Source organism: Anser brachyrhynchus, assembly GCF_964034855.1.
Source record: "Anser brachyrhynchus genome assembly, chromosome: Z".
NCBI lineage: Eukaryota > Metazoa > Chordata > Aves > Anseriformes > Anatidae > Anser > Anser brachyrhynchus.
The window spans coordinates 66327978-66347824 of record NC_137697.1 but is presented as its reverse complement, the minus strand read 5'-3'; the positions used below and the strand labels follow the sequence as shown (position 1 = coordinate 66347824).

The window sequence follows — 19847 nt, the reverse complement described above, 5'->3', positions numbered from 1 at the left end:
GTAAATGAGACAACCATGGAACAGATATGAAGGAGATGATGATTAAAGATTTATATCTTCCGCAAATTTAATAGTCATTACTGTTGTTTTTCATTGTATTGTAGTAGTTTATAAATTTTCCTAAACAGCAAACTCACTAATATACAGTAGTCAGACTGCTGGTTCTGTTTTAATGAAGGAACAGACTACTCAAATCTGAACAATTGCCATAAATTTGTGCTTTCCATTTGTGGCTCTATTATTACAAACATTTCACAGCTGGACTCTGAGTTAGGGAGGAGTTGACTGCCTTAAATGTAGAAGCAGAATAGAAATGGAAATGGAAAAATAAATCATGCAATCATAGAATCATAGAATATCCTGAGTTGGAAGGGAACCACGAGGATCATTGGGTCCAACTCCTCGGTCCCCAAAAGACTACCCCAAAAATGATGCCAACCACCTGGGGGTCACCTAACTAGTTAAATAAAACAAGCCAGACCCTTGATCATCCTTATAGCACTTCTCTGGACTCATTTTAACAGGTCCATGTCCTTCTTGTGATGGGAGCTCCAGAGCTGGGTGCAGCACTCCAGGTGGGGTCTCATGAGAGCAGGGCGGGGGGGGGGAATTACCTCCCTTGACCTTCTGGCCACAGTGCTTTTGATGTAGCCCAGGAGTAGGCTAATTTTGCATGAAACTGTTCTGGGAAATGCTCTAACAAAGATTAGAATGAGATGTCACTACAGTGTCTTTCTAACACTTTTTTTCTTCTTCTTAATTTTTTTTATTATTTTTTTTAGCAATAGTATTATTTATCTGTTATTTACTACTTTTGAACCTTCTCAGAATTTTTTGTTTAAGCTTAGTAGAGCACCATGTTTATTGATGGCCCCAGATCACATTGGCAGTGCAATGACTGACACCATTACATGTCCTTCCTAAAGTTAGCCAGCTGTGTACTCTTTTGCAGCTTGTATGTAAATAGCGTGCCTTATTCATGCAATTGTTGCTGATGACTAATTATGTTACCTGTATGCACTTCCCCTTAGAAGGCTATAGAAAGGCAGCAATTTTTGCTTTTTTTTTTTTTTTTTTTTTCTGTGGGTATTTATTTCTGGTGTGCAAAATCTAAAGATACTGACACAACTGGAGAACTAACAAGAGAAGAGACAGGGAACCAATCTTATCACACTATATCTAAATATCAAATAATTTTAATGTCTTGTGGGAAATTGGTAGTTTATTAAAGAGAAATGCTACATGAAGATTTTCATCAGGCTGAAGTGTGCACTTGATTCTACATCAACAGGCTTGACCTTAAAAGACTAACTTACAAATAAGAGAACGAAAAACTTCTGAATAAGTGCCAGGTTAATTTTACCTGTCTTTTTTTGTTGTTGTTGTTTATTTGTTTGTTTGTTTATTATTATTATTAATTTACATGTTGCTTCTACAAAAAAAAAAGTGTTGTTTTGCACTTAGTACTAGCAGTGTATAACAAATCTGAGTGGATCATTTACACCCAGTTTTCATGTACGCCATTTGTTATTAATCACCTATTATTTCAAATAGTAAGGTTTCTGTGAGGGGAATTAACAGAAAAAACAATCAAAGTAAAAGACTCAAATTCACAGGTGTTTTTGTTTGTTTGTTTTTGTATTTGTGAATTTCCTGTTACCAAGGATGTGTGTTTTAAATGACCTGTGTCTAACACAGTATTGTGAACCTGGACTATTACCAGTCAGGAAGCCATTCGATAATCAAACTTTTCCAGGAGGAAATATCCATTCATTGAAAATGCAGGCAAGGGGCTATTTTCTTAAATATCTTGACTTCTCATGGGGGTGGGTTAAGAAGAGGGCAATGAAGTATGTCATTTTGACATACTGTTTTTGTATTTCTATTTTAAAATCTCTTAAGTATAAAGGTGATGCGTTCTATGCCTACTGAATCACTACATTTTTTAACTTTTAGTTAATTTGCACATCATGATTTTGGTGAAGTGATTAAAAAAAACAACAACAAAAACAACATAAAATATTCTTAAGGCAATAAGTAAGTTATTTCTTGGCTATGTCTAATTTTCTCTGGATATAATAGCATATTGGAGAGGGAAGAGAGATTCTCTCTGTAGTCTAGGTCAAATTTTTCCCCTAGGAAAGTCAAGGCAAATATGTTAGTGATCTTCCTTAGATGAGAAACTACCCATTTAACACAGGTTATTTATTTATGATTATTTGACTGGTAATTGATTTAATGAAACAGCTTTGAACTATATATGGTTTTGTACCCAAATTCCAATTTCATACTCCTGAGAAAACAAAACATTGCATCTTTATTATTTATTGCTCCAGAAGCATACACAGTGTGATGATACAAAGGCAAAAGCACACTGAAAACCCAGTCTCAGACAAATGATACATATTAAACAAACAAACAAACAAAAACAACCACAAAACAATAAGCATGCAGAAAAGAAAAATAAAGTTTACTAATAGGAAATATCAAGGGATGTCTATATCATATATGTGCATCTTGTGTTAATACAACAAAAGTTGGAATCATTTTCTACAATAAAACCTGGTATAATACTGAAATGAGTATTTTCCACTTTAAAATACTGTCACCAGTTCAAAACAAAGCCACAGCAGCAACATTACTGTATGATCACAGAATCACAGAATGGGCAGGGTTGGAAGGGACCACTGAAGATCATCTAGTCCCAACCCCCCTGCCTCAGGTGTTCCTTCAACACTGGAAGTTACAGGCGTAGGACCTATCCTTGAAACAGATTTAAAGAGGCTGCACTATTCCTGACACAAGCCAGGATGCCATTGGCCTTCTTGGCCACCTGGGCACACTGCCGGCTCATGTTCAGGTGAGCATCAGTCAGCACCCCCAGATCCTTTCCTCTGCACAGCTTTCCAGCCACTCTGCCCCAAGCCTGTCACATTGCATGGGGTTGTTGTGGCCAAAGTGCAGGACACAGCACTTAGCCATGTTGAACCTCATCCCGTTGGCCTCTGAATATTGACCCAAACTGTCCAGGTCCCTTTGCAGGGCCTTCCTACCCTCCTGCAAATCGACACATCCCCCCAGCTTGGTGTCGTCTGCAAATTTACAGAGGATGCACTCAGTAAATTATGAAATTTGAGAAATTATGAAAGGAAATACAGGTGACAAAGAGCATGTCCTCACTGACTTCTCCTGTGCTTTAAACATTTAGACATTTCCTCTCAGAAAGAGCAGTCAGGCGTTGGAACAGGTTGCCCAGGGAGGTGGTGGAGTGCAAGGTTAGAGTGTGATTTATCCGGAAACTTGCTCATAAGGTCTTAAGGAAAACAAAACAAAACAAACAAACAAACAAAAAAAACCAGCAAAGTTGGAAATGCTTGTAAGACTGCAAAATTTTTTCTACTATTAATGATTCTTACCATATACACTATTAGAAGTTAAAGCCTTCCTTTAATTAGAAGTCTCGCAGTAGCTTGCTAATGAAACAGTAAGCAGTAACCCTAAAATCAGTTTGCAAGATGACATAGTAGCCACCAGCAACAAACCTTCAGTGCCTACAGCAACACTTTTTCCAAGGAAATACCCACTTGCCTAAAGCAAATGTTACCACGTGCTAGGCTGGCCAGGCACGAAGAGGCCACAGGCATAGGTCTTCTGTATCTGAAGGACATACCAGAGGCAATGCTGACAACGAAACTGGGACCCACGAAGTAGCTTCATAAGAAACAATCCTGTTAGTGCTGATAGCATATCATATTACTTATTCCTAACTGGAATGGTATGCATTTGTTACAGCTCTGTATATACTTACTAGACACGTATTTTGTAACTGGAATGTTTCTGCTCTAAAAATTCTGACCTTGATAGCAGCTTTTCCTTGACACTTCTCAGATTCAGTTGCATGAGGTCATGTAAAGCAAGTTATTAACTCAGAATCAAGTTATTTCAGAATGAGTTCAGACCTGCTAAAGTGTTTATTCTTCCCTGGCTATTCAATCCACAATTACATTTCCAAAACCGATTGCCTAAATGTCTGAGCAAATAAAGAATAGACATAAGAAATAAACAAACACAGACACACAAGGCACCTCATGAAATAAATAAAAACTGAAATCAGTTCTGAAGCTTCAGATCATTGTGCAGAAGGTATCTTCCCAGAACATGCTTATGTTGTTTAGCTATTAAATAGAGAGCTGGTAGAGAGCTGGGTTAGGATCGGGGGGGGGGGGGGGGGGAGAGAAGACAGGGGAAAGGAAGAGTAGGGGAGGGAGGTTTTTTTCAGCACACTGATAAGTAATCTTAGAAAATTTGTTTCCCTTCCTCTCACATCACTTACATATCTGTATAGCTTAACTTTTTTGGTCTAGATTTTTTTTTTCCTTGATGAGAAAAAAGAAGAAAAAACACCTGAATGCAAAAGTCAGTTCTTACAACCTCGTTACCCCTCATCAGTGCATTTCACTTATTTATTTTTAGTAACAACCATAACTATTTCATGGCCAGCCAACACTGCATACAGCTAAGCAAGTCAGAAACCTGAATGCATGAATAACATCGGATATGGGATCCCCTGAGGTTTTCAGACTGAATTATGCCCAAACGGTAAGTCCCGCTGCCTAAAGCTACACCTGACCCACTTCATTTAATACCAAGACAATCTGAAGTGATGCTTTCTGAGGTGATGAGTAATGTCTGAGCTCCCCCTGCCACTGTCCACCCCGGGGCACCTCTTTGCATGCCCGCCCTGCCCCTGCACCACCCATACGGCTGCGCTGCTTCTGGGCCGAGATGCAGCATGGACCACCGGGTGGTAGCAATGGCTGGACCCCGGGACGTCTCCAAGCCAGGCATTCAGCTATTCCTGCCCTGTCTGCATGCTGGTTGTACAAGCAGCCATGAACAAAAAAGTTTTTTTTTTTTCTTTTTTTTTTTTTCTCTGCTATTTGCAGGTAGCTCCTGTAATTAATAAGAAGATGGGTCTGAAATCCATGCTTAAGATTTAATTATGAAAAAATGACCCTACCCACTTTTTGATCCGTACGTACAATGTAGATTGCAACACGTGCAGACTCCACAGTTGTGGGAAACAGGTCTCAGATCTGGGGTGCCATCCCCGGTCAGCCCCTACCACAAAAGAAGGATGAGCATGCCCTTCTCAGACCTGAAGCAGAAAAACAACCAAGCAAGCAAAAAATCACAGATACTATAGTCTGCTGTTTCCCTCCTGACACTTCCTTGCAGCAGGTGCCCCGGGCTGCTCTGTCAGGCCAGAAGAGGACTTTGGGTTCAGAGTGCCCCCAAAAGTTGAGATTTGGCCTTGTTAATATGAAGACGTAGCTAAAATGCACAAACCTGACCCCAAATTATGTGTGGCATTGCACTGGAATAAATCTTCAGTAAGGACGTGTGAAAACTTTTAAGCAAGGTGATCTTCGTTCACTTATTGATTGCTTTTTGGAGATCAGCAGAAGCCAAACTTTGTCCATTCATTCACCATGCATCACTACTTCATTGTTTTTCATGCAACTTTAGATAAGCCTGAGTAGAAAATCCAATCCTACATCTCGTTCTTAACTAGGCAAGGTCAAATAGGATTTGCTTATCATTTTACGGCAGAAAAGCAGGTCATTACCCATTTCAATGACACAATGATTTTATCAAGTTATTAATTAAAAAAAAGAAAGAATCTGTAGTAGTTTTTTAAAAAAATAAGAAAGAACATAATTTTGAAAAATGGATATGTAAACCCAAGGTAGGTGGGAAGTGATTTTAGGCTAACATGACTGGTTATTTTATAAGTATTCACATAAACTTTAGACACTTGGGAAATTATGTCCCTAGAAAAAGTCAGGCCATTCTTAAAGTAACACTTCAAAGTGTTATTTGACTTAATTTCATTACATTAGAGGAAAGGTGGATGAAAGAAATCCATCTAAAATTAGTGCATACTCTCATTTCAGCACTGACCCTCAAATAACAAGTTATTAATTTGCTCTTCATTTTAAAATTTTACTGCATCTTTAAGCACAACCTTGCCAGCATTTTATTGAAGTTAGAAAAGTAAATGTCTATGTCTATGTCTATGTGGCGAACATATTTATGTTTTACATTTCGAAAAATAATTTATAAATGCAAAGCCAATGTTTTCTTTTTTTTCTAACCTGTGTAAATTTTATGTACTTATCAACACCACATTTTCCATGAATATGATTCTCGACAGAATTCATTGCTGAGATATGGTTGGGACTTTGCTTTACAGAAGGTATGGGGTATACCTCAAAAACAAACAACCAAGCAATCAAAACAAAACAAAACAACACAAAAGAATTCCTAGCATTGTAACACTAGACTCGCAGTGATGAAACCAATTGACCATTGAGATATTCCAGCACTACTGAGGAACAGTACCAAAAGCCCACAGGTAAGCACAGGAGACATGCTATGTTCCCCTACAAACACTTTCAGCAATCAGAAATTGATGGGTGTTCCAGGTCAGGTGTTACATAATTTTGACAGGTATTAGAAATCTTCAGTTCCATTACACATTCCTGTTATGTTCTTCAACCTAATTATAAATTTTCTGTCAAAAATTCCAGGAATTATTAGTTTAATATATTTTCCATCTTACAAAAATAAATTTTTTTTGAGCTTTCGTTTCTTGAATATATCTTTGTTTGTCCCTGTACTAATAGCAAATGATGATTTGTTCCTATTGACACTCTCTTGTATTGAGTTGTATTGAGTCTCCCCCGAGCCTCCTCTTCTGTAGGCTGAACAGCCCAACCTCTCTCAGCCTTTCTGTGCAGAAGAGGTGCTCCAGCCCTCTGATCAGCTTTGTGGCCCTCCTCTGGACCTGCACTAACAGATCAACATCTTTCTTGTGCTGGAAAGATGCCACAGAACTGGACTCAGGACTCCATGTGGGGCCTCACAAGGGCAAAGCAGAAGGGCACAATCACCTTCCTCGACCTGCTGGCCACTCTTCTCTTGATGCAGCCCAGGTGCAGTCAGCCTTCTGGGCTGCAAGCATGCACACCTGGAAGTAATAGATGTTAATGTTTACACTAAAAGATTAAGGAAAGCAAGTGTCCATGTATGGGCAAAAGCGAGAAGGATATATTTCTCTACTATTCTAAGGCAAATTCAATGTCTGCTCTTTTTAGCAGGAGCCACTGTCAGGGTTTGAAGGAAGCACACGGCAGCACTAACTGCCTCTGCTGCTAAAAAATCGCCAGCAAACCTAGATAATGGGTGACTGGCATTCCAGAATTGTTGAAGATAAAACAATTTCCCAATTGAGCGCCAACAAAGATCTATATTGGATTCCACTCTTTCACACTTAAAATGTTTTGTCACTGTATGACATGGCTACTCAAGAGCAGGGTAGCAAAAAGTCCATTAAGTGACCCTGAAGATCTAAGCTAAGTTATACATTAACAAATGATGAAGGACAAAGAAGCACCACCATCTATCATTACTTGTTTAAAAAAAGGAAGCAAATATACTGCACGGAGAATGCTCTTTTTACCTGTTCAAAAACTGCCCAAAAATATTTTCTGCAGTCCAGCAAGGACTCCCTCATTAGCCAGAAATGATCAGTGATACTTAATTAAGGACACTACAAAAGACATTTTCAATTGTTCATGAATTTTGAATCATATCTTTTAAATATTTTACATCATATCTTTTAAATCTTTTGTTTTCTATTTAGAAAAAGAAAAAAAGAGAAGATGCTATTACAGTAAAAACTCTTTAAAAGAATGTGAGATGGGTAGGGAAAGTAGAAAAAGGATAGTAGGAAAATGAACAAAAAAAAAATACCTTCACCATTTAGAATAATGAATAGAATAATGAACCCAAATAAAATACTAACCACTAGGGGAGGAATACAATTGAGACTCCCCCCCCCGCCCCGAGGATTAGTATTTCAGAACACTAAAATAATTTATCTTTTAGAAAACGTAACAACCATAGTTTATTCAGGATTCAAAAGAAAAGTGGAGTGGGGAAATTCTGAAGTTTTTCTATATCCTCAGAGTGAACTTTCTATATACTTAGAGAAGTATTTCTCTGTGTGCACAGCCACAGCACTCTGCAAAAACCCTATACCTGCCTAGTCCTGCATGTCCAGTAAAGCACAGCTACTATGACAGAAAGCCTTCGTCTCTCAGCAGACTCAATTTCACCTGAAAATAAATCTTACATGCATGGAATTAAATCATATATTCAGATACACTTCTGTAATCAAAAACTGTCTGGATTTTTTTGTGTTTGTTTTTAACATTACTGATCTATACACTTAAGAAGTTAGAATTAACTCAAAAAGCAGGATAAATTATTTGAAAAATAAAATATATTCAAAAGTACAATATGCTTACTTTAGGAGACCTCCGTAAAACATTATCTTCAAAGGCAAAATTATCTAAGTACTATATTTCCTCAGGTATTCATTCAAAATTCAGTGCTCTGCTAAATACTTTTATTTGAGAAATCACAGAAGTTTCAGTCTGATTCCAGTCTTGAGCCTTTGTTGTTGTTTTGTTTTCTTCTCAAGTATTTTGAATATTCTGTTTTTAAATCCCAATGCTAATTTGAGGGCAAAGACAAAAATTCCAGCAATTCAAGGTGAAATATGCCATTAGCAGATTGCATAAGGCAAGCAGGGTACTGAGTGTGAAATAGGGCACTGGACAGTGCAGTAAACGGAGGACGCACAGTACTGTCAGCACCACCAAATTAATATATGTGGGTTTTCCTTTGAAGCAGCCAGCCTTTTTTCTTCATGCAGCCACCTGCTGAGTAAGACAGAGTTTGGAAAGTGAAAACCTCATCTGACTGAAAAGGAAAAGCCTTTCCTCTGACAGCCGAAGATGGAAAAAATTCTTGCCCGGGAGCATGCAGTGTCCAAAGCACTGCCCCCTGTTGCTCTCAAAGGAATCCCAGCTACATCCAGGGGTGCTCATAAACCTGGGGGGACAGGTCTGAAACTGTTATTATTTATATAACTGAAGGGAAAGAAATGAAAGACAGAAGCGGACAGCCCTTGGAGCATCCCTCCACCCGACACACATGCTGACCGCTCTCCAAGACTGCTGAAGGGGTTGTGGACTCAAGGGAAAAGCTGGAATTCATGTAGCAGGGGAGCATCCCAGAGTATGCTCACTGCATAACAGAAGAATAAAGCTTTCCTGACTGCTGAAAATGGTGGTTAGAGGAACAGACTCTGCTGTTTTTATTCTGAGAACTAGTACCTCCAATGCACTTTCACTATAAATCTTCCTGCATTCAATTATTACTGTACTTGAACTGACAGAGCTAACTATTTAGTGACCCAGAAAATGTGTCACTCTCCACAGGATGCAGTTCTGCTAACCATTATCCATCTACCTGCTGTTACTCATGAAATGCACATTTTGCTGACTACAGCAACTATAACCACTTTATTCTATTTTATTTCTGCACATCGAATACCATCTTCCCAAAATGAATTCCTGTAATTAAGATGCTCAGCAGAGCTGAGGAGCTCTATAATATGGTTAAATGAGGCTGGAATATTATCACATTATGTAATTTACAGCTTACAAAGTGTAAGCACTCCAGGCCCAGAATACAGAATAGCCTTCACAGGCTTACAGTCCAAAACTTGGGAAGAAATTCTGAGCTGCCAAGATCAAAATCTTAATTGAAATGGGTCAGACATCTTAATTGCAGTGGTTTCCAATCAAAGTTCAAGTCTTCTGTCTCCTTGGAGATTTACTCTACCCTTCTCCTCAGATCCATATATTAGTCCCTGGTTCATCTGTCTGTCATCTTGGCCAGTTTTGCCAAAACTGACACTCACTGGAACCCCACTCGCACTTCTTTTGTACTGCAATTCATTTCCTCTGTATCCTGTCTCCACTGTATTACCTCTGCTTTCAAAACCCTGATCACTGTCACCTTCACTGGCATGATTCTCATCTTCTGGGATGCCATACTGCTTAACTGCTCTTCTTTAGCCCCTCCACCCAGCTATGCAAAAAGTACTTTTGTTTCCCTGCATTGTCCAAGCATATAAGTAATTTTATCACTCAACATTTTTTTTTCCCTGGTCTGCATTAAGTTACTGTTGCTTTGCATGCATGCATGCAGATTGTAGCGTATAGTATAGGTCTAACCCTTTTTTCAGACCGCACAGGTTTGTTGAAAAATCCTGAGTAAAACTATAAATCACAGAATCACAGAATCGAAGGGGTTGGAAGGGACCTCGAAACATCATCGGGTCCAACCCCCCTGCCAAAGCAGGCTCCTTAGAGCAGGCTGCCCAGGTAGGCATCCAGACGGGCCTTGAATATCTCCAGAGAGGGAGACTCCACAACCTCCCTGGGCAGCCTGTTCCAGTGCTCCGACACCCTCACTGTGAAGAAGTTATTTCGCATGCTGGTGCAGAACTTCCTGTGCTCTATCTTGTGGCCATTGCCCCTTGTCCTATCCCCACAAACCACTGAGAAGAGGTTGGCCAAATCCCTCTGTCTCCCATACCTCAGGTATTTATACACATTGATAAGATCCTCTCTCAGTCTTCTCTTCTTTAGGCTGAACAGACCCAGGTCTCGCAGCCTTTCCTCATAGGGAAGATGGTCCAAGCCCCGTATCATCTTTGTTGCCCTCCACTGGACTCTTTCCAGGAGTTCCCTGTCTTTTTTGTACTGGGGAGCCCAGAACTGGACACAGTACTCCAGGTGAGGCCTGACCAGGGCGGAGTAGAGGGGGAGGATCACCTCCCTTGCCCTGCTGGCCACGCTCCTTTTAATGCATGCCAGGATCCCATTGGCCTTCTTGGCCACGAGGGCACACTGCCGGCTCATGGTCAACCTGTCGTCCACCAGGACCCCCAGGTCCTTCTCCTCAGAGCTTCTCTCCAGCAGGTCGTCCCCCAGACTGTACTGATACATGCAGTTGTTCCTTCCCAGGTGCAGGACTCTACACTTGCCCTTATTAAACCTCATTTGGTTTATTCCTGCCCATCTCTCCAGCCAGTCCAGGTCTCGCTGAATGGCGGCACAACCTTCTGGCATGTCAGCCACTCCTCCCAGCTTCGTGTCATCGGCGTACTTGCTGAGGGCAGACACTATTCCCTCACCAAGGTCGTCAATGAAGATGCTGAGCAAGACCGGACCCAGCACCGACCCCTGGGGAACGCCGCTAGTCACAGGTCTCCAGCCGGACTCTGCACCACCGACCACCACCCTCTGAGCTCAGCCAGTCAGTCAGTTCTCAACCCACCTAACTGTCCACTCCTCTATCCCACACTTTCTCAGCTTTGCTATCAGGATGTCATGGGAGACAGTACCGAAAGTCTTGCTAAAGTCAAGGTAGATGACATCCACTGATCTGCCCCCATCTACCCAGCTGGTGATGTCATCATAGAAGGCAACGAGGTTGGTTGAGCACGATTTCCCCTTGGTGAATCCATGCTGACTACTCCTCGTAACATTCTTCTCTTCCAATTGCTTGGAGATGACATCCAGAACGAGCTGTTCCAACACCTTTCCAGGGACAGAGGTGAGACTGACTGGCCTGTAGTTTCCCGGATCCTCCTTCTTGCACTTCTTGAAGACCGGAGTGACATTGGCTATCCTCCAATCTTCAGACACCTCTCCCGTTCTCCAGGACCTTTCAAAGATGATAGAGAGCAGTTCGGCGATCACCTCTGCCAATTCCCTTAGCACACGTGGATGCGTCCCATCGGGACCCATGGATTTGTGTGTGTTGAGCCCACTCAGGCACTCCCCAACTACCCTTGGGTCAACCACGAGGGAGCCCTCCATTTCCCAGCCCCTTTCTCCCCCCACCAGGGTCGAGGAGTCCCGGGGGGAGTCCTTGAAGCAAAGACTGAAGCAAAGAAAGCATTCAGTATCTCTGCCTTCTTGGCATCTCCCGTTACCAGGACACCCCCCTCGTTCAGCAAGGGACCCACATTATCCCTAGTCTTCCTTTTACTGTTTACATACTTTAAAAAAAAAACCTTCTTATTATCTTTTATCTCTTTTGCAAGCCTTATCTCTAGGTGGGCATTAGCCTTCCTCATCGCATCACTGCAGGCCCTGACAACACTTCTATGCTCTTCCCAAGAGGACAGGCCCTTTTTCCACATTTCATAGACCTTCCTCTTCCTTTTGATCTTATCGATTAGCTCCTTGCTCATCCACACAGGTTTCCTGCCCCACTTCCCCGATTTCCTACTCTTAGGGATGCACTGATCCTGAGCTTGAAAGAAGTGCTGTTTAAATGTAGCCCAGCTCTCACAAGCACTCTTGCCTTCTAGCAACCTAGCCCAGGAGATACTTCCAAGCAGGTCCCAGAAGAGGTCAAAGTTGGCTCTCCAAAAGTCCAGGGCAGCAATCCTGCTTTTAGCCTTACTTCTTCCACCAAGTTCCATCTTGAACTCCACCATCTCATGGTCGCTGCATCCCAGGCTGCCCCCAACCTTCACATCCCTAACAAGCCCATCCCTGTTGGTAAGGACAAGGTCCAGAAGCACCCCCCACCTCGTCGGCTCCTCCACCACCTGCGTCAGAAAATTGTCTTCAACGCATTGTAGGAACCGTTTGGACTGCACGTGCCTGGCCGAGTTGCTTACCCAACAGATGTCTGGGTAATTGAAGTCCCCCATGAGAACCAGTGCCCCGGATCGTGAGGCTACTACCAGCTGTTTGTAGAAGGCCTAATCGACCACGTCCTCCTGATCTGGTGACCTGTAGTACACCCCCACAACAGTGTCCCCCATACCAGCCCATGCCTTAATTCTCACCCACAAGCTCTCCACTTGTCCTTCACCCTCTCCCAGGTGGAGCTGGGTACACTCTAATTGCTTCCTCACATAAAAGGCAACCCCACCCCCTCGCTTCCCCAGCCTGTCCTTCCTAAATAGGACATACCCCTCCATGACAGCGTTCCAGTCATGTGAGCTGTCCCACCATGTCTCTGTGATTGCAACAAGATCGTGGCCCTGCGACCGAATGCAGATCTCGAGCTCATCCTGTTTATTTCCCTGTTTATTTATTATATCACCCTGTTTACTTATTATATTATTTATAATAATCCTGTTTATTTATTATATTACTTATAATAATAATTTATTGATTAGTATTAAATACTACAGTACTGTTTTTATAAGAAGCAGCCATGCTTCCCAGGGGTGTTCCTGTCTAATCATGAAGAGATACATGATACTATGGGGTGGCTCAAGAATGAAGGGAAAGGAAAAGTAAAAAGAAGGATGCTCTGTAAATAACATATGCAAATCACTAGGCAGATAAATCTGGGCATGATCAGTTGTGATATTTTGAGAAGAAACAAGAAAAGTTCACTGTTAATAATAAAACCTCCATAAAAATGAAAGTGGTTTCCAAACTCAAGTGAGCAAAATAAGTACAAAAATCATGCTATATGTAATCCATTTATGCATTTGGAGAAGTATGAAAACAATAATGTTGTGAGAGTGGTTTTAGAAAAAAGCATGACCAGTAACTTTATTGGCCTAGGTATTAACAATGATTTTAGCATTACCCAGGCACTCTGGTGCTGACAGGATCTAGTGAACTAACTTGCCTTAATTCATTATTATAAAATAAAACAACAAACACCCCAACTATTGAACACATACCCCTCAATATTTAAAAGCAATGCTCTGAGTTGTTAAAGAAACATACAGGCATGAGGTGCTTAAGGACATTCAAATTGAAGGTCCTTACATCCAATTGTAAGCACTCAGGGGTTCTTCCATGAAGACGAACAACTTCAGCACACTGAAGTGCTGAACTGAGTGACGGACAACTTCAGCACGCAAAAAACTTTGGTGGTTTTTTTTTTCTTTTTTTAAAATGATTTAATTAGCTGTTTAGCAGCCTATGAATACTGTGAATATCATTTTTAAAGTAGGAACAACATAGCTGTTAGATTTATTTCTTTCTCTCTCTTCTAACGTTTGTTAAATAATTACTTATTTGCTAAGGAAGCATAGGCGATCCTAATATTTCATAACTGAAATTAAAATAGATGGATTTTTGGCTCCTGGATACCATCTGTAGGCACACTGCTTTAATTGTTCTTGCTGCATATAACAAACTTCTGCCAAATTTCAATATCTAGTATTTTTTTTAGACAGAACAAAAATTAATTTAACAACATATGTTACAGAAAAAAAAGTAAACATTTTTACTTTGAAAATGTTCAGATGAATAAACTCATAAATTTCCACCAACTTTTTCATCAAAAATATTTTGAAATGTTTCTCCCATGAGTTTCACAATAGAGTAAGTAGAAGTTCCAAAATAGGTCAAAGGGCTATAGTCATTTCTTCTGAGTTAGGATAACTCCAGTGATACCATGTTTTGCATTAGCCTAGGATATGGCCTTTAATTTTTTGTGCCAAATAACATGAATTAGACCTTGATGAAAATCGAAAGGAGAGGGAAATGCATTAGGAATGGCAGGGTTTTATATAAGCATAAATACTGCAGAAATAGCCTACTGCCTCCCATAATGCTGCGTTTTTGACTTTGAAAAGCATCCCTGTTCTTCTAATGTCCAAACTAAAGCTAAAATCATACAGTTCTTCATTCATTCCCTTTTATCCATTCCCTCCCTCTTCTGAATCGACCTTTATGTCTGACTGAGGCACTGATCTTCCTGTCTGACAAGACATCATGAAACTGAAATGGTGGCTGCTTTCTGCTGAATTTATACGAATATTTTTAGAGTGAATACATTTGAATAAATGGTACCAGAGAGCTCTTTTTTTTTTTTTTTGGTAGTAAATGAAGGTGACCAGAAGCTATTTTAAACCTTCCAATTAAAACTACTCTGCTTTTGTGTAACTGTAGCAAAATCATCTTCCCCATTAGAAGGCCAGATTTTGAAGGAGAATGATTCCTGAAAGATTCCAAATCTATGCTCACAGTTGCACAGGCAGAAACAACCATCTGTGGAAAAAGATGGATTTTGCACAGATTTATTCTGCCTACTGGCTGCACTGAGAGAGTCTGAGTAACAGCCTTCGAAGCTGCATCAATATTCTTCAGAGACAGAGCACCAGGCTCTGCACAGGGCTCTACATGAGCAAAGGGAAAAGCAATCTCAATGACTCTCTGGGAAATTTGGAAGACTATTCTTTTTCTCAGGCTGCTATCTATATGCAAAGTGAGGAGCATGCTGCTTCAATACCTTCAGATTTATCATTAAAATATTCATATTCTACAGAGGTGAGATATTCTAATTATTCTACATTCACTCCTCAGCCTTCATGCTTTTGCCTTTAAGAACATGACAGCAGCATCTACTCTTCTGATACAGTTAATAATATCCACATTGACAGAAACCACTTTGGAAGAACTATTTGCAGGAAAATATCACTTTCTACCTTTGGGGTACCCATAGCTCCTTTTCACTATTTCAGGAAAGCACATGCACTGTGTGCCTCTCCACTTGAGTGCTTTCTCAAGACGTGTCAAAATTAATATTTGATCAACCTATAGATGTGTCACTTATTCACATAAACTGGTGACCTGTTCTTCTTTGCACATTCTAGGGCTTTTTTATAGATGTGAGACAGGGCTCTCTCAGGGAATTGATGGGGCTCCTCTTCATCAAGTACCTGGCCATAGCTTTCCAGCGTCCCCATATTTCATGGCCTTTCAGGCCTGGGGCCTCACCTGCTTCAAAATCCCCTGCCTGGCAGTAAAGTTCCTCTGTCTACCAGAGTGGAATGAGGGAGAACACAGTGGCCTGCGTGATTAAACTTAAGCATTTAGTGAGCCTGAAAATGATCTTCTTGTCTAAGGATGATTTAATTCACAGTGAGGCAGTAAACACACTTTGAGTCAAGCTCAGAAACTTGTTATTCAAGAATGAGATGTGACATTTGTGTCAAAAGCTTCCATACAATTTCTAGTGGTACTGACATATTTTACACCAGAAATCACAGCTGTATTAAAAATACAGATTATGTAAAAGAATTCAAGGTGTTAAGCTGTGATCATCTATATATTTATTAAAAAACGGTATCCCATCAGTCTCCTGCTACATAACAGATTTTTCTGCGTTCCTTTTTTTTTCCAGTCAGGAACTGAAAAACACTTTTAGGCATGTAAATTCTTCTTCCAACATCGAAATAAACCGATGTATTCTATTCAGTTTTCGATAGTAACATCCAGCTATTTCTTGATAAAATCTCCTTTTACCTTTACTAGTGTAGCTCGTGTCACAATTGTATTGACAATAATAATATACAAAGTTATTCCTTTTGTTTCCTGTTCATATACCTTCTGATTAATTAAATGTACCACAGTTTTTTACTATGATAAGCTCTCATTGCAAAATTCCATACCAAAGATCAGGGAGCAATGATGAAAATGCAAAAATGAAAGATTTAAGGATGCAAAAATGAGGTTGTGAGCGAGGCATGAAGGAAAGTCAAGGGCTGATTCCATTATTTCAAGGAAGATGCATAATCTAAAATGGTACATTCCCTGTGACAGAAAATGGAAGCTTTTTGGTGTTGATACTAAAAGGAGACAACAGGTCTTGTAAGTTTGTTTAAGGTGTCTTTATCCTCGGCAAACTGTAGGGAGTGGCTGCAGAGTAGCTGTATGTGATGTTTCTTCAATGAAAGAAATCTCCCTTTTACTTGTGAATTACAATTTCCCTTTTTCTGGCAAATTATTTTCCTAAAATAGTATTCAGCTCTGATTGACATTATTGTTTTTCCAAACCAAAAAATAGTGAGGTTAAGTTTATCATTTCCAAACAGTAATTCTATCTCCCTTTAAATGAAAACTTCATTCGATGCTTAGGGAAAGCCAGAGAGCAAACTGGAATGTCTTCACTGAATGAACTGCATGTCTCTCTAAATTATGGTCCTGTTTGCTCTGCATCAGGTTTAAACATGTTTTGACGTGTTGATTCCTAAAAAGTCCAAAAATTTTAGTTTATTCTGGAAGTTTTAAGAATCAGCAGGTCGAGTGGCTCTAGCAAAAGCAAAGAGTTCTCTAAATGATTTTACTGCTGTGAACTTTGAATTTAGAAGAAGCCTGAATTTCATAAAAGGAGTAGTCAGAATTTACTGAAAATCACATTCCTTCATGCTGTAAAATCTAAGTACCCACAGTCACCTCTTACTTTTGAAGATACTATTTTGAATAATCAGATAAGAGTCAAGCACATGAATTATATGCTTTAAATCTGTGGGGATCTACTCTCTTTATTTACATATCACATTGTATACATTTCTACTCATTCCAACACAACTATTCAAATCTTCCTTTTTAGTTTGAAGAACAGTAGCTTCTGGTCTCAAAAGCATAGCAGTTATGATAGCCTTTACTCATTTTCAGGCAGCCAGAGCTGATAAAAATACAAGATCTGACAAATCCTAATTAATTACACTACCAAACCTCTGGATAAGACTTTTTAATCAAGAATAACAGATTAAAAAGCAGAAGTATCACTAAGAAGAGGGGGTGTAGGGGAGGAGGAGGAATGCTGTCATCCATAATTTTTTGATTTTCTCCTCTAGGAATGTTCACGAGATGGTCTTTTTTTTTTTTTCCCCCTCAATATACAGGTGCTACTCCATCAAATTCAGTGAAGTTACACATTAAATATAGCTGTTTAAAGACAATAAATTAGAGTCCGTATAGAAGGCAGTGGCAAGACTAGGTAATTATTTCTAGACGTGTTGCATGGATAGGAAGTTTGGTTATATCTGATGATACAAAAAATATCTCTCTCCATAGAAAGCTGAAACTAGGGGTAACTGCCGTAGTGAAAATAACTTCACATAGCATTGCTGCACATTTGGGGAAGGAAACTAAGTTAGTCTGGCTACATGAACACAGCATCAGCAACAGCCAATGTCACAGCATGGAAAACCTTCACATTGTTTGTATTCATTTGAATGAACAGACTGTTCATAGAATCACAGAATCTCCTGATTTGAAGGGGCCCAAAAGGATCCTTAAGTCCAACTTCTGGCTCCAGACAGGACCACCCAAAAACCAGACCCTACGTCTGAGAGCGTGTTCCAAGTTCTTCTTGAACTCTGTCAGCTTGGTGCCATGACCAGTGCCCTGGGGAGCCTGTCCCAGTGCCCGACCACCCTCTGGGTGCAGAACCTTTCCCTAACACCCAGCCTGACCCTCCCCTGCCCCAGCTCCATGCCGTCCCCTCGGGTCCTGTCGCTGTCCCCAGAGAGCAGAGCTCAGCGCCTGCCCCTCCGCTCCCCTCGTGAGGGAGCTGCAGGCCGCCATGAGGCCTCCCCTCGGCCTGCTCTGCTCTACGCTGTTGACTGCAGATACTCAAAAGCACAACTCTATAGCACCTTCAAAGGGTTCTCTTTACAATGGCTGTTTATTGAAGAAAAAGGGGAGAACAGTTCATCAGTAAGAGTCTTGCAAAACATACTTAGAAGATTTCTGGTCCAATAGCATTTACTGATCAAGGATTAAAGGATTATATAAAACACTGAGAAAGAGAATTCCCATACACAGAAGCCAGATGTGAGTTCACAATCATCCAGGAAGAAAAATGATCTTAAATCTACCCTTTTTTTTAAAAAAAAAAAAACAAAACAACAGCAGGGACATTAGGTTACAGAAGACCACCACAAAGTGTGGTGTCTTCTCTATTCACATCTATTCATCAATATTTTCTTGTTTTTCATTTTATTCTCCGAAGCACAAATATGTAATTTCTGCTCATGCAGAAAATTTCCTCTTACAAAATGCTGAGATCTTTTCTCTTTAGAAAATTAATACATATATATGGACATAGATGGTGACACTCCGAAGTAATACCTTCTTTTTTTTTTAACTGCGGAAACAGAAATAGTAATTACACATTTATTGTCTTACATTAGTAGTTAATACTTTCTAGGTTATTAAGTGCAGACATTTTTGAGATGCCTAATAACTATTCAGGGGTTTGGGATGTTTTTGTTAGTACTCTAATACTAAATCAAAAGTACAGAGAAAACTTTCACAATATCAGCTTATGCAAATCTGCAGATGTGAAGTACTATGCATTCCAAATTCACAGCAAGAATGCTAGGAAAACAAGTTAAGTAGGCGGTAATGAATCTTTTCAGAAGGAGGAAGACAAAAGGTAGAATGAAAGACAATTTGGTTCAAAATAATTCCCCAAACCTTTTTAAAAATAGAATTATCATATTGCAACTCTGAACCTCCCCTTTTTGCTGATTAAAAACATCTCATTACTGCACACAGGATCATCATCATAAGACATATTACTCTATTCTCACTGACAGTGACTTATTGCCAACTCCAAATTGAATATTGATGTTTTGCTATTAAAATGTCAATGCCAAAAATTACTCATAGCTCTCTAGAATCAATGGCACCTCCAGATTTAACTATACCTCTAACCAAAAGAAGTTCAGTACTGGCTATTTCAGCTAAAAAGTCTGTACACTAGCTTTTTAGAACACAACTAAATGCTGTTTGTCCATTCTGTTTAAAAACATTTGGGGTGAGGGGTAGGCAGCATCTATTATCTTGCATGAGAAACTAATCCATCATACATTATGGTGAAAGACCAACACTTGCCTATATGCTTTGATAATTTTACTCATTGTCTTCACTGTCACTTCTTCAGCTGCCAAGAGCCTAATATATCTAAATTCAACAAGTGTTGAAGTACGTGCTTAAACCTTCATTAAACATGATGCAACTTAATCACAAAACAATGTATTTAAGCTCTTGTAAAAATTATGGCTGTGGCCATTGGGCTGTTGAATGCTAGTGTTTTCCCAGATTCTGCTGGTTTTGCAATCTCACAATAGACAAGGCCTA

General features: G+C 40.0%; 1 protein-coding gene across 25 annotated transcripts in view; it reads right to left on the bottom strand.

Moving 5' to 3' along the window:
- Positions 1–19847, bottom strand: part of LINGO2 (leucine rich repeat and Ig domain containing 2) — a 537865-nt gene that overhangs the window by 321233 nt on the left and 196785 nt on the right. For 2 of the 25 annotated variants that reach the window (XR_013943651.1, XR_013943652.1), the window contains one exon: positions 6–8789. The exons of the other annotated variants lie outside the window; for them this stretch is intronic. The gene's annotated coding sequence lies outside the window, so the exon portion shown is untranslated. Of the gene's footprint in view, positions 1–5; positions 8790–19847 lie in introns of those variants that run through there. 25 annotated transcript variants of the gene reach the window in all.